The sequence below is a fragment of the Sinocyclocheilus grahami genome, unplaced genomic scaffold (assembly GCF_001515645.1).
Source record: "Sinocyclocheilus grahami isolate Dianchi unplaced genomic scaffold, SAMN03320097.WGS_v1.1 scaffold530.1, whole genome shotgun sequence".
Taxonomy (NCBI): Eukaryota; Metazoa; Chordata; class Actinopteri; order Cypriniformes; family Cyprinidae; genus Sinocyclocheilus; species Sinocyclocheilus grahami.
This window is the reverse complement of record NW_015505709.1, coordinates 611,745-622,481: the sequence shown is the minus strand read 5'-3', so window position 1 is coordinate 622,481 and position 10,737 is coordinate 611,745.

Below are 10,737 nucleotides of genomic sequence, written 5' to 3'. Positions count from 1 at the left end.
ATTACATGTGTTTTAAAGTTGACCTAACAATTTAATGTTCTCTTACTGCTTTATTTCGTCTTCACGAGTCTCCCCGCCGGTCTGCCAGCGCACTGCGGGAGGAAAATACTGGTTAGCACAGCTTTACTAGGAAAGTGAGCAAGTAACATTAAAATAATTCATACAAGACGATGAAGAAAAGTGTATAGATGTGTTTTAACGTACCTCTGTGACTCTCATCTCCCCGCTGGTCTGCCTCTGCCAGCGGTGCTGCGGTCGAAGGAAAAGACCGGTTCATACAGCTCCACTCGGGAGAAAATGCTGACGTTATCGTTAGCCAGCTAGATGGCCCTGGTGCTGCCAACTCGAAATCTGATTGGTTAAAGCAACGGTTTCATTGCCATTGATTTAAGCTAACAGACACCTGCACTGTGAATTCTGAAGGCCTTAAGGCAGATTTATTTGACCCTGGCAACACGATTGCTGAAATATGATTGGATAAAAGCTCTAATATAAACATACACTGCTGGAAGCAGTGCAACCAAGAGAAAAGCTATGAACTGAATAGAATAGACTATTGGAAATAATTTAATGCACATTCATGGAAACATATATTAAACTAAATCAGTGATTCTGATAGTGTTTAGGCCAGCAGAGAAGGCTTTGCTGGCCCTGACGGCCCACCACTGGTATATATCTATGCTATATATAATGAAATATTATTTTTGAATATTCTTTGTAATTGGTTACACAAAAATGTAATACTTTAGGGAACACATTCACTAAAAGTTCTCCCTCAATAAACTCCTAATTTGTGGCTTATTAATAGATAGTGAGTTAGTTGTTAAGTTTAGGTATTGGATCTGGTTAAGGGATCTATATGGTCATGCAGAATAAGGCATTAATATGTACCTAATAAGTACCAATAAACAGCCAATATGCTAGTAATATGCATGCTAATAAGCAACTAGTTAAGAGTGAGAATTGGTCCTTAAAATAAAGTGTTACCCACAAAAAATATGGCATGTGGTTTATGACCACATTTGCTGTTATTTGCCCGTGGTTTAATTTTGCAACTATTTTGTTTAAAAATTATCCAAAATAAATTTTTGAGCAAGTACATAACCAGTTCAAAACTGTCGCCTTACTTTAGCTCGATTCACAATGGTAAGCTTGTAATAAAGTTTTCTAATTTGAGTGGTACGGGTAGGTTTTCGCGGGAAATTCGAGCACGGCTTTGTGTCATTACGTCATGTCTGTAAACATAAAGAAGTTGTACCGGCTAGTATGCTATATCGCATGTGAGGATGCTGCACTAAATACATGTTCTCACGAAATGCTGATGTTATTAACGTCAACAATTGTATAGCAAAGTATAGCAATAATAATAAATTAAATCTAACCAATCGTTAGATTTAAATCACCATTGATAGCGCATTTATTGTAATGCTTTTTTCCTCAGTTGATCAGAATTAAAGTGGCAGTTGTTACTTACTTGTTCAGATGACATTCTCCAGTGAAAACTCTTATTTGGGTCATGTTTTCAAGATGTAGAATCTGTGAGAACAAAGTGCAGTATCCACACCAGTGCAGTGACTGACAGCCACACATTAGATTTAGCCGCGCTGGAGCCGTGCCGGTGCACAACCCACGCAAGGAAGATAATTCCACAAATAGCTGCAATTGCTGGTTTTCAAACAGAGATGGCGACAAACGGTCAAATACGGTCTGCAGCTTTATTATTATTATTAAAAGAAAAGTTCACATATCTGCAAAACAGCATAAAATAAAAAAAGCTGCTGTACATGTTTAAAAAAAATGTAGAATGCCCATACAATAGTGTGTTTAATGCTATTATTGTGAGGGGGATGTTAATTTTCTGTGATTACTGAGTAACACATATTTGATTAACTGGTCCCTTTTTTTGGTTCACATTTATCAGTGACACAGAATAATTACCCTTCTTTGTCTCTCACTGTCACGAATCCGGTCCACGAACTTTCCTATTCATTGACTCTCGCACTACACACTGTTGCACATCACCCCGGACTACATTTCCCATCATGCATTGCACTGATTGCACTCAGCACGAATTGCACACACCTGTTTACACTGATTGCACCCAGCTGTTTCATATCACTCCCTCACTATTTAACACGCACTCTGATCCCTTCCCTCTGCCGAGTATTGTTCCGCATTTATCACTCCCCTAGAGATAGCGACTCTACAGAGCCCTCGTTTGTAGCCTTAGCCTTAGCCTTAGCCTTAGCCATTTGCCTTAGCCCTAGTCATTTGCCTTAGCCCTAGTCATTTGCCTTAGCCCTAGTTATTTGCCTTAGCCCTAGTCATTTGCCTTAGCCTTAGCCCTAGTCATTTGCCTTAGCCTTAGCCCTTGTCATTTTCCTTAGCCTTAGCCTTAGCCTTAGCCTTCTCGGTTTCTGATCTTCGCCTGGTTCCCTGGATTCACCCCTTTTGTCTTGCCCTTTTTTATTCTGTCTGCCGATCGTCGACCTGCGCTAGCCCTAGGACTATTCTTGTGTTTTGCCCACCATATACCTGTCTGCCTCTATCTGACCCATGCCTGTTTTGACCACGTCTCTGTCTTCTCCACAATAAAGTTTGCACATGGATCCGCACGTCTCACGTCTCGTCAGCCCCGTAACACTCACGCTCTCTATCTTGCTTTATTTTGTTAGTTCTGGAATAACTATTCCTCTCCCACTCAAGAGTTCCAAACTAACAACATTACCAATTACATATTATCATGGGGCATAACATGAGTGCCTGACCACAGCACAACTTGCTTCACACGATCACATCTTCAGATTTAAATAAGTCTTTTCTCAACAGTATAGCCCTTCTGCAAGTAAAAACAATGCAGTCTTACCAGAATGCATTTCATTGCTAAAATATATTTACAGCTACATTTTTTTTAACCTTCAAACTTAATGCTGAAATCCAAACTCTTAGGTGTGCACTCACAGAATAGCTATCAGGAAGATGTTGTTGATAATAGTTTTTAGTCAGTCAAACCTATAATCAGAGTGAGAGGTGTGGGAATAGAAAGTGCCATGCCTTAACAGGTTTTTAAGGGCTTAATGGCCCAAAATGAAAATTCTGTCATTATTTACTCACCCACATTTCATTCCAAACCTTTATGCTCAAACCTCAGAGTACATCTGTCAATTTTTCTATATATATATTTTTTTTTTGGCTCATTAAAATAATCAGACTTCCCAACTTTGACATCAGCTCACTAGACTGTAAAACCGTGAGTGCAATGTGACAAAAACAGTGAATGTACTGGAAAAGCTATATTATTCAACTGTTGAACAGTAAAATTTGCATAACCCTTGTTAAAAAAAAGAAAGAATAAAAAGTATACATACACCATACTTTTAAAAAGAGTACCTTTTACAAAAATGAAAACAATGCTTAAAAATAGTCTGGATGTAATATTTGCATGAATATTGCAATTAAAAAAAAGGAACTACTATAGATTTTAATTTATATTATATGTAATTAGTTGACCCACTTAAGTAAAAATATGTCTTAAGTAGAAAAAGTATGTCTTTACAATATCTGTAATTTAATGTCATAATTACTTCTGTTGTCTTTGGAATATGGTTAAAGTGTACTACCAAATGCACCGATTTATTGTTAACTAAAATATACTTTAATGTAATTTCTATTGAAACTAGTCATCTATTTTAAAATATTTGTAATTACACATGTGTAATGACGAAGTTGCAATTTAGTACATTATATATTAACTTTAGTGAGCAAACGTGTACTTGCAATGAAACAATGGATACAAGAGCTTAACAAACAAGGGAAAACCATGGAACAAAGAACACGCGGGGAGACAATCAAAGTACGAACTACAACATAAAAGTTCAGACACAAAACAGGGAATGTGAATGCGCTTAAGAAAGTCAACACATCAAACTAAGTGTACTGATTTAAAGCAAGACAAAGGTCATTAAAACAATGATTTAAAATGTACATTAAAGGGATAGTTCACCCAAAAATGAAAATTCTGTCATTAATTACTCACCCTCATGTCGCTTCAAACCCGTAAGACCTTCGTTCATCTTCGGAACACAAATTAAGATATTTTTGATGGAATCTGAGAGCTGTCTGACCCTGCATAGACAGCAACGCAACTGAAATGTTCCCAAGTCTAAAGACGTAGCAAGGAGATCTGTAAAATAATCCATGTGACATCAGGGGTTCAACTGTAATTTTACGAAGCTAAGAGAATACTTTGTGCGCAAAAGAAAACAAATAACGACTTTATTCATTAGTTCGTCTCCTCCGCGTCACCCTGTAGCGCCATTTTGGAGATTATCAGCTGGACGTAAACAACGTATGCTGTTCTGTGTCAGCTGTGTCACACGGATCGGTTTCCTACTTTGTTGTGATTTGATCCGAACGAAAACAGCGTATCCGTGTGACTCCTTTATCTTCTCTATTCTTTGGTGCTCTTACCTCCTTGCGTCTCAGACATCCAGTCTGACCGTGACCCGTAACTGACTCATTTTCCATCGCAGCATTCTCTAGTTTCTGTAACGGTTTCATTTATCCATTTTAACTCCCCTATGTATGTTAAAGTTTTTTTCTTACCACATTCCAAAAACATTTCAAATGTAAAAGTTTTTGAAGAAAAAATATATTTCCTTGAACTTCATTCTGACAATGTTGTTGGTTTGCATCCTGAAGGAACCAAAAAGACAAAGTTAAACAAGGCGATAACACTCACAGTCAGATGATGAAAAGAACATTCATTAGTGCACTACACAACATGCGTTATCTTTGTTCTCTAATGGGTTTTTAATTTGTAATAACTGTCCAATAGTTCTGTTAAAGCATGGTGCTCAATAACTCTATTCGGACGGTAATGGTTTCTCATGTGGACGTCTGTAAAAATAAATCTGCATGGCACATCAGTGATAAAACCCATGTATTCAGATGTCGTTTTATTCATGGAGAAGTGAGTTTTGTGATCCTACAAACCTGGGAATGCGCTGCTCCCGTGGTTGCATGATTGTCTGCTGTAAATACAATAGGCTATGCTTGGAAAAATAAGAATAATTTCATATTTAATTTAACAATAGGAAAATATTATAATATCATTTTTATTATGTGGTTATTTAAATCTCCTGTTTAAAAATAGGAAGACAGACATGCAATACATTTTTTTTTATCTCAAAGTGATGGATGTGATTTTAAAATATAATAATTAAAATAAGTTAATTCAGCCTTATATTTACATGAGGTAAACATTAAATTGCTTGGTTTATATCTTTAATGTATATTGTCTAATTGTAGGCTAATATTAACATCTTGCTGTACGGCCCATTTCAAATGTTTATCTGTTTTTTTCCTCTTTCTCCTCTGGCTGAGGAAAAGCGCTGATGAAATATTGTTCTTGTAAATAGCCTACTTCCCAGCATTTCAGTAATAAAAGTGTACATTAAAGATGCATGCAAATTACAGTGAAGCGCAAAAGTTATCATACGGTGTTCCGCAGTGGTCAAAAAGGATTCAAATGGTGAAATTTTAATTGAAACACCAACATTCTGCAATAAAATAACTGACTAGCCCCTGTAAATGTTGAAAATACCTTACGTTCCCATGAGAAACAGTTAACATACCGTCCGAATAGGGCTAATACACATCAAAATGCTCCAACAATACAATTAACGTTAAGGCTAAGGTTAACTTAACTCTTTACCGAGTCAAGTACATTTGGTGCACAACTTGAGCCGCTCGTCACAATAGTTTAGTGGACAGACAATTGATAGGCAGCTAGCTAGTTTCACTGGTGTCAATTAACGTTCCTAATGTTCATACTGTATGTGTTAGCTAACAGTTATTTGCTTTCAAGATAACTTTGCCTAATTTAGTTCTCAAGCTAACATGAGAAGCAATTTCAATTATAATGTTCAAAACAGAGGTGAATATTATTAAAATAAATACCAAGAGTTTGGAACTTTACTTTACCATCCAGCAGAAGCGCATCTTCTCTTCTAAACCCACAAGCAGCAGCGGTCGATGGCAGTGATTAACAGTAATAGCGGATCAACGAAGGGAGGAGAACAGTTTGGGGAGGAGTCACAGTTACTCTGTAATTTTGCTCCCACTCTACGGACACATTTTACTCTGTACACTCAAAATAGAGTAAAAACAACTATTTGAGGAAAAAAATATTAACTCTGGAAAAACTACTCCGCCATTTTTCCTGTGTATGTATGAGTGTGTGTGTATGTTTGTTAGAATGGTTTTGTGTTAGGGTTTAGATAAAACCTTTGCACAATTTACATGAGTTTCTGATTATGTTACTGCTTGGGGACAATGCCCTTTTAACGATTCCTGATTACAGTACTAGTGCATTAGAGCATGTAAGAAAGTTATTTTCTATGGTCACGAAAGTATCATTTCTTAGGATTGATATGAAATTACACAATGTTCGCTGGACGAACAGATTAGTTGATGGTAATATTAATTCTGCAACGGTTACTACTGGCAGCTGACATAAACAATTGTTTATATACACGTTTACCTTTTGAGCTAATTTGCTACACATATAGCTGAATTTAATTAATGAGCTTTTAACAGGCAACAACAGCCAACATTATTAAACTCTGCTGACTGAGGAGCAGATCTGAGGTGCCGTTTCATTGCCATGTGCGGTTACATCCACACTGTCTATTTTTTTGTTGGCTTCAAAAGAGTGCTTATTTACAGGCTAATTTGTAACACATTATTTTAATGAAAAATAAAGCCTACACCATAACATCCATGACCAAGAGCAACTAATTATAAAGGAACAGGAATAAAGCAAGCATATTTTAGCCAACCCTGAACACACTCAAAACATGTTGGTAGAGTAGGCACTCACCACACAAATTTTCCAACTTACATTATCACATGGAAAGTCACATTTGTTGTACTTCATGCCTTCTCTAGAACATTTATTGCTCTAAATTTGAATTGCGAATAGATATTTGCTTATAATTGTCACGGTTGCAGTACTGAATGGAGTGCGGTGCAAGGAACGGAAGAAGACGAGAAGTACATCAAGCCAGCGAATTTTAATATATCAAGAACACTCACATAGCGCATGTAGACATGAACAATACCGAAGCTGAACTAAACACAGGGAACACTATTTAAACACATGACAAGACAAGGGGATGACTAGACACACTTGGGATCAATGGAAATAAACGTGGGAACACCTGGAATTAAATCAACCTTATTATCCTATAACCTTAAATCCTATCCCATAATCAGGATAGGAACAGGAAACTAACCAAATATGGGCATGGAGGGCACATGGGGAGCAAAACACACGCAAAACATGGAACAAAGTCTGACAATAATATGAGCATGTTGTTTTATACTGACAGTGTTTTTATAGAGACAGCATCCATATCTCCAAATCCATCTCCAAAGCTATGGATGCAGGTATTTTAGCATGTATATATAATTTGCTGACAGGTTTGGCTAATTACGCACAAAAAAACTTGAAGATGATTATCCACAGCTCTGTGTGAACACACATGATCAAAGCGTATGACTCATAATTCAGCTGTACGTCACTGTCATGTCTGACAAGGTTGCCTCCCTCTTCAACTCTGTTGCTCTAATTCAACGACTGGCATCGTGACTGTGTTAATAGGCTCTATCATTTCCTACGAAAACTTGCTTGCGTCAGCTGCCAGTGTGCTGAATTAGTCTGTGCAGTCTTTGACAGAACCCCGGTAGTGCTTCTTGCGTACATATGGCTTCAGTAATAATATTTCAGGAGCATAATTGAGCCATCGTTCTTCATCTTAATGAGATTTAGGTAAAAAGGTAATTTATTTACACAAACCCGCTCTCAGCGGGATGACTGGCAGCATTCAGTGTTTCGTCCTTTGAAACTAGGCTTCCTTCTTAAGCTAAGGTCTCTGAAGTGAAACCAAGCACAAGTGAGGCATGTTGAGAACACATTTTCAGTCTGATTGTCCTGACTATAGCGAATAGTCGTGGGTAGTACAACTTTTTTTTTTCTTTTTCCCTGCGCCTCTGTTCTTTGGCAGCTTGCCTAGAGGGGAGCCCTTTTGTCTCTGGCAACATTTAGCGACTTCTTTGAGGAGGAGGTGTAGGATGGCGGGATTTATTCTCGGCTCACTTCAGAAGAAAGGATATCTCCATGTGACTCTGAACTCTCCATTTCCACTGCTGTATGATGGAGAGCGTTTTCGGGTGTTATTTTGTTGAAGTGTTAACTTTCTTGATCTGTTAGCTATTCCCACAGATTAAAATCAAGATAAAACATTGTTCACAACCCCTTTTTACTTCTGGAATCTTACATATTTCTGAGTGACAGGATATTCAATGTAACAAGCTGTCAGTCTTCCCCTGCAGGTAGATGATGTAAATACAGGCAGGGTCACAAAGTGAGGAGGCATGGACACAGCTGATCACAGTTTAAAGTCAAATGGCTTTGTGTGCCATTGAGAAGGTGATTAGCTACACCTGATTGAGTTTGCAAGTCATATTTAGGAGGGGGGTGATTCTTTTTCCAACTCAGTGATTCTGGTTTATAATAAAGAAAAAAAAAATGTTGGACGTGTTGGTGTTATATCTTTCACTTGTTATAAGTTGAGTAAATATAGCTGGATAAAACAAAAACTGTGTCCATCTTCATTTCAGGCTGCAAAGCAACAAAATGTGATTATTTTAAAGGGAGGTGATTCTTTTCTATACCCACTGTAGTGTGCATGTGAAGTGCCAGCACGATCAAACAGCTGAAGCATAAAATACTTTTTGGTCATACAGTAAAGGCATACTTCCAAAGTGTTAGCAGTTTGAAGATTCAAGAATATTAGCAAAGATTATTAGAATTATTTATACATCTTTATTCTTTATACACTGTTCCGTTCTTATTTTGCTCTGGAACCTGAACGAAAACAATATTTTTGCTAAGAACGAACTGAAATGAAAACATTTTGCTTTTAATCCATGTTTTTGACAGCCTACACCCATCCACTCCCCATCTCCTACTTCTGAGTGGGAGATCTTCTCAGGGCAGTAGTCTGCCTCACAGACTGAGGCCCTGTCCACACCAACGCGGCTATTTTTAAAACCGCAGCTTTTTCTACGCGGTTTGGCCGTTCGTCCACATGCAAATGCAGCACCAGTTCACTGAAACCAAACATTTTTGAAAACGCCTGCCAGGGTGAAGTCTTTCAAAAACTCCGGTTGCAGTGTTATCGTGTAGACAGTGAAACCGGAGTTTTTGGCTTGTGACGTCGGAGCCTGCGCTGTTATCTCCGCCTACTGGAAACTTTTTCAGGCTTCTGATTGGCCAACATGGCTTTACGGTTGAGATTATATCGCCACCTGTTGGTTTGGTATGCTCTTGACAGTGCTTCATAGCATGCGTTTGCATTTTCATGTGGACGGAGATTTTTTTTAAACGGAAGAAAGTACGTAATTCCCCCGGAACTGCTTCCAGTGTACAACAGTGAGCGCAAGCTAGATTCAAGTGATTATTACGTTTTGAATATGGATATTTTTCTTACAAAAACGCATCGATTTGCTACAGGAGGCCTTTGTTCACCCCCCGGAGCCATGTGAGACACTTTTTTTTATGGAAAGGCGCTTTTTATTTCACGTCTTTTGGACTGAAGCAATGCAACACCCGCTGAGTGCAACGATAGAGCTTGAAAGATCAAAGACAATTTTTAATATAACTCCGACTGGATTCGTCTGAAAGAAGAAAGTCATATACACCTAGGATGCATCAGGGGTGAGTAAAATGCAGCCTAATTTTCATTTTGGGGTGAACTAACCCTTTAAGGTCGCCCACTCCGGAGATGGTACCAGAGATGAGGGGGCACAGTGATCGAGGTGGCCGGGCCCCCTGAGACCGATGCTGAATACAGGTAAAAATAATTTTCTATTGGGTGCCATTCAAGTATTAATGTATTTGTGAATTCTGACAAAATGCTTTGGCATGTGTAAGTTACTATTTTTTGAAAAACTGGTTTAGAACCATATGTATTTCCAAAAGTTGCATAAATTAAAATACATACTTTTAATAAAATAAGCTAATAAGATTTTTACCTGTATTTACAGCATCTACTAGTAGGGACATACAGCCAAAACAATCCAGCCAAATAAAGTTCAATCTGACATGGTATTTCATCAGAACTAATATGAAGCAGCAGAAAAATTACATCATGACAATGCTTATTTGCTGATGATACATTTTATTTGAAAGATAAACATCTTTAGCAGGCCTATGTATTTACATTGAATTTCTTCACATTCATTGAATTTTTCCTTTTTAATTTCTTCTCATTTTAATTTCTCTTCTGGGACAATGGACCAAAAATTTTGATTACTTATCTGGTACTACCAAGACTTCTGTCTGACCAAATACTAGGACGAGAATGTCCCTCCCTCAATACCACCTGAAATTACTAAAACCTAATGGCTGTATTAAAAAGAAATAAAAAAATAATAATTAATGCAGGTATTGCTCACAATTTCCTTATAAGAATGATTTACAGTCAATAGGCTTCAGAATTAACTGTTAGCTGAATGGAACATTAACTGATATGTTCTTGTCAGCAGCTATAATCACTGTGATTAAACCAAATAAACACTGCCTCCAAAGCGCAATCCTTCTTCTTCAAGCAGCCTGCTAGCTTAGCCCACCACATGCCACGCTTTCATTTCTGCTATTTATAGAAGTCA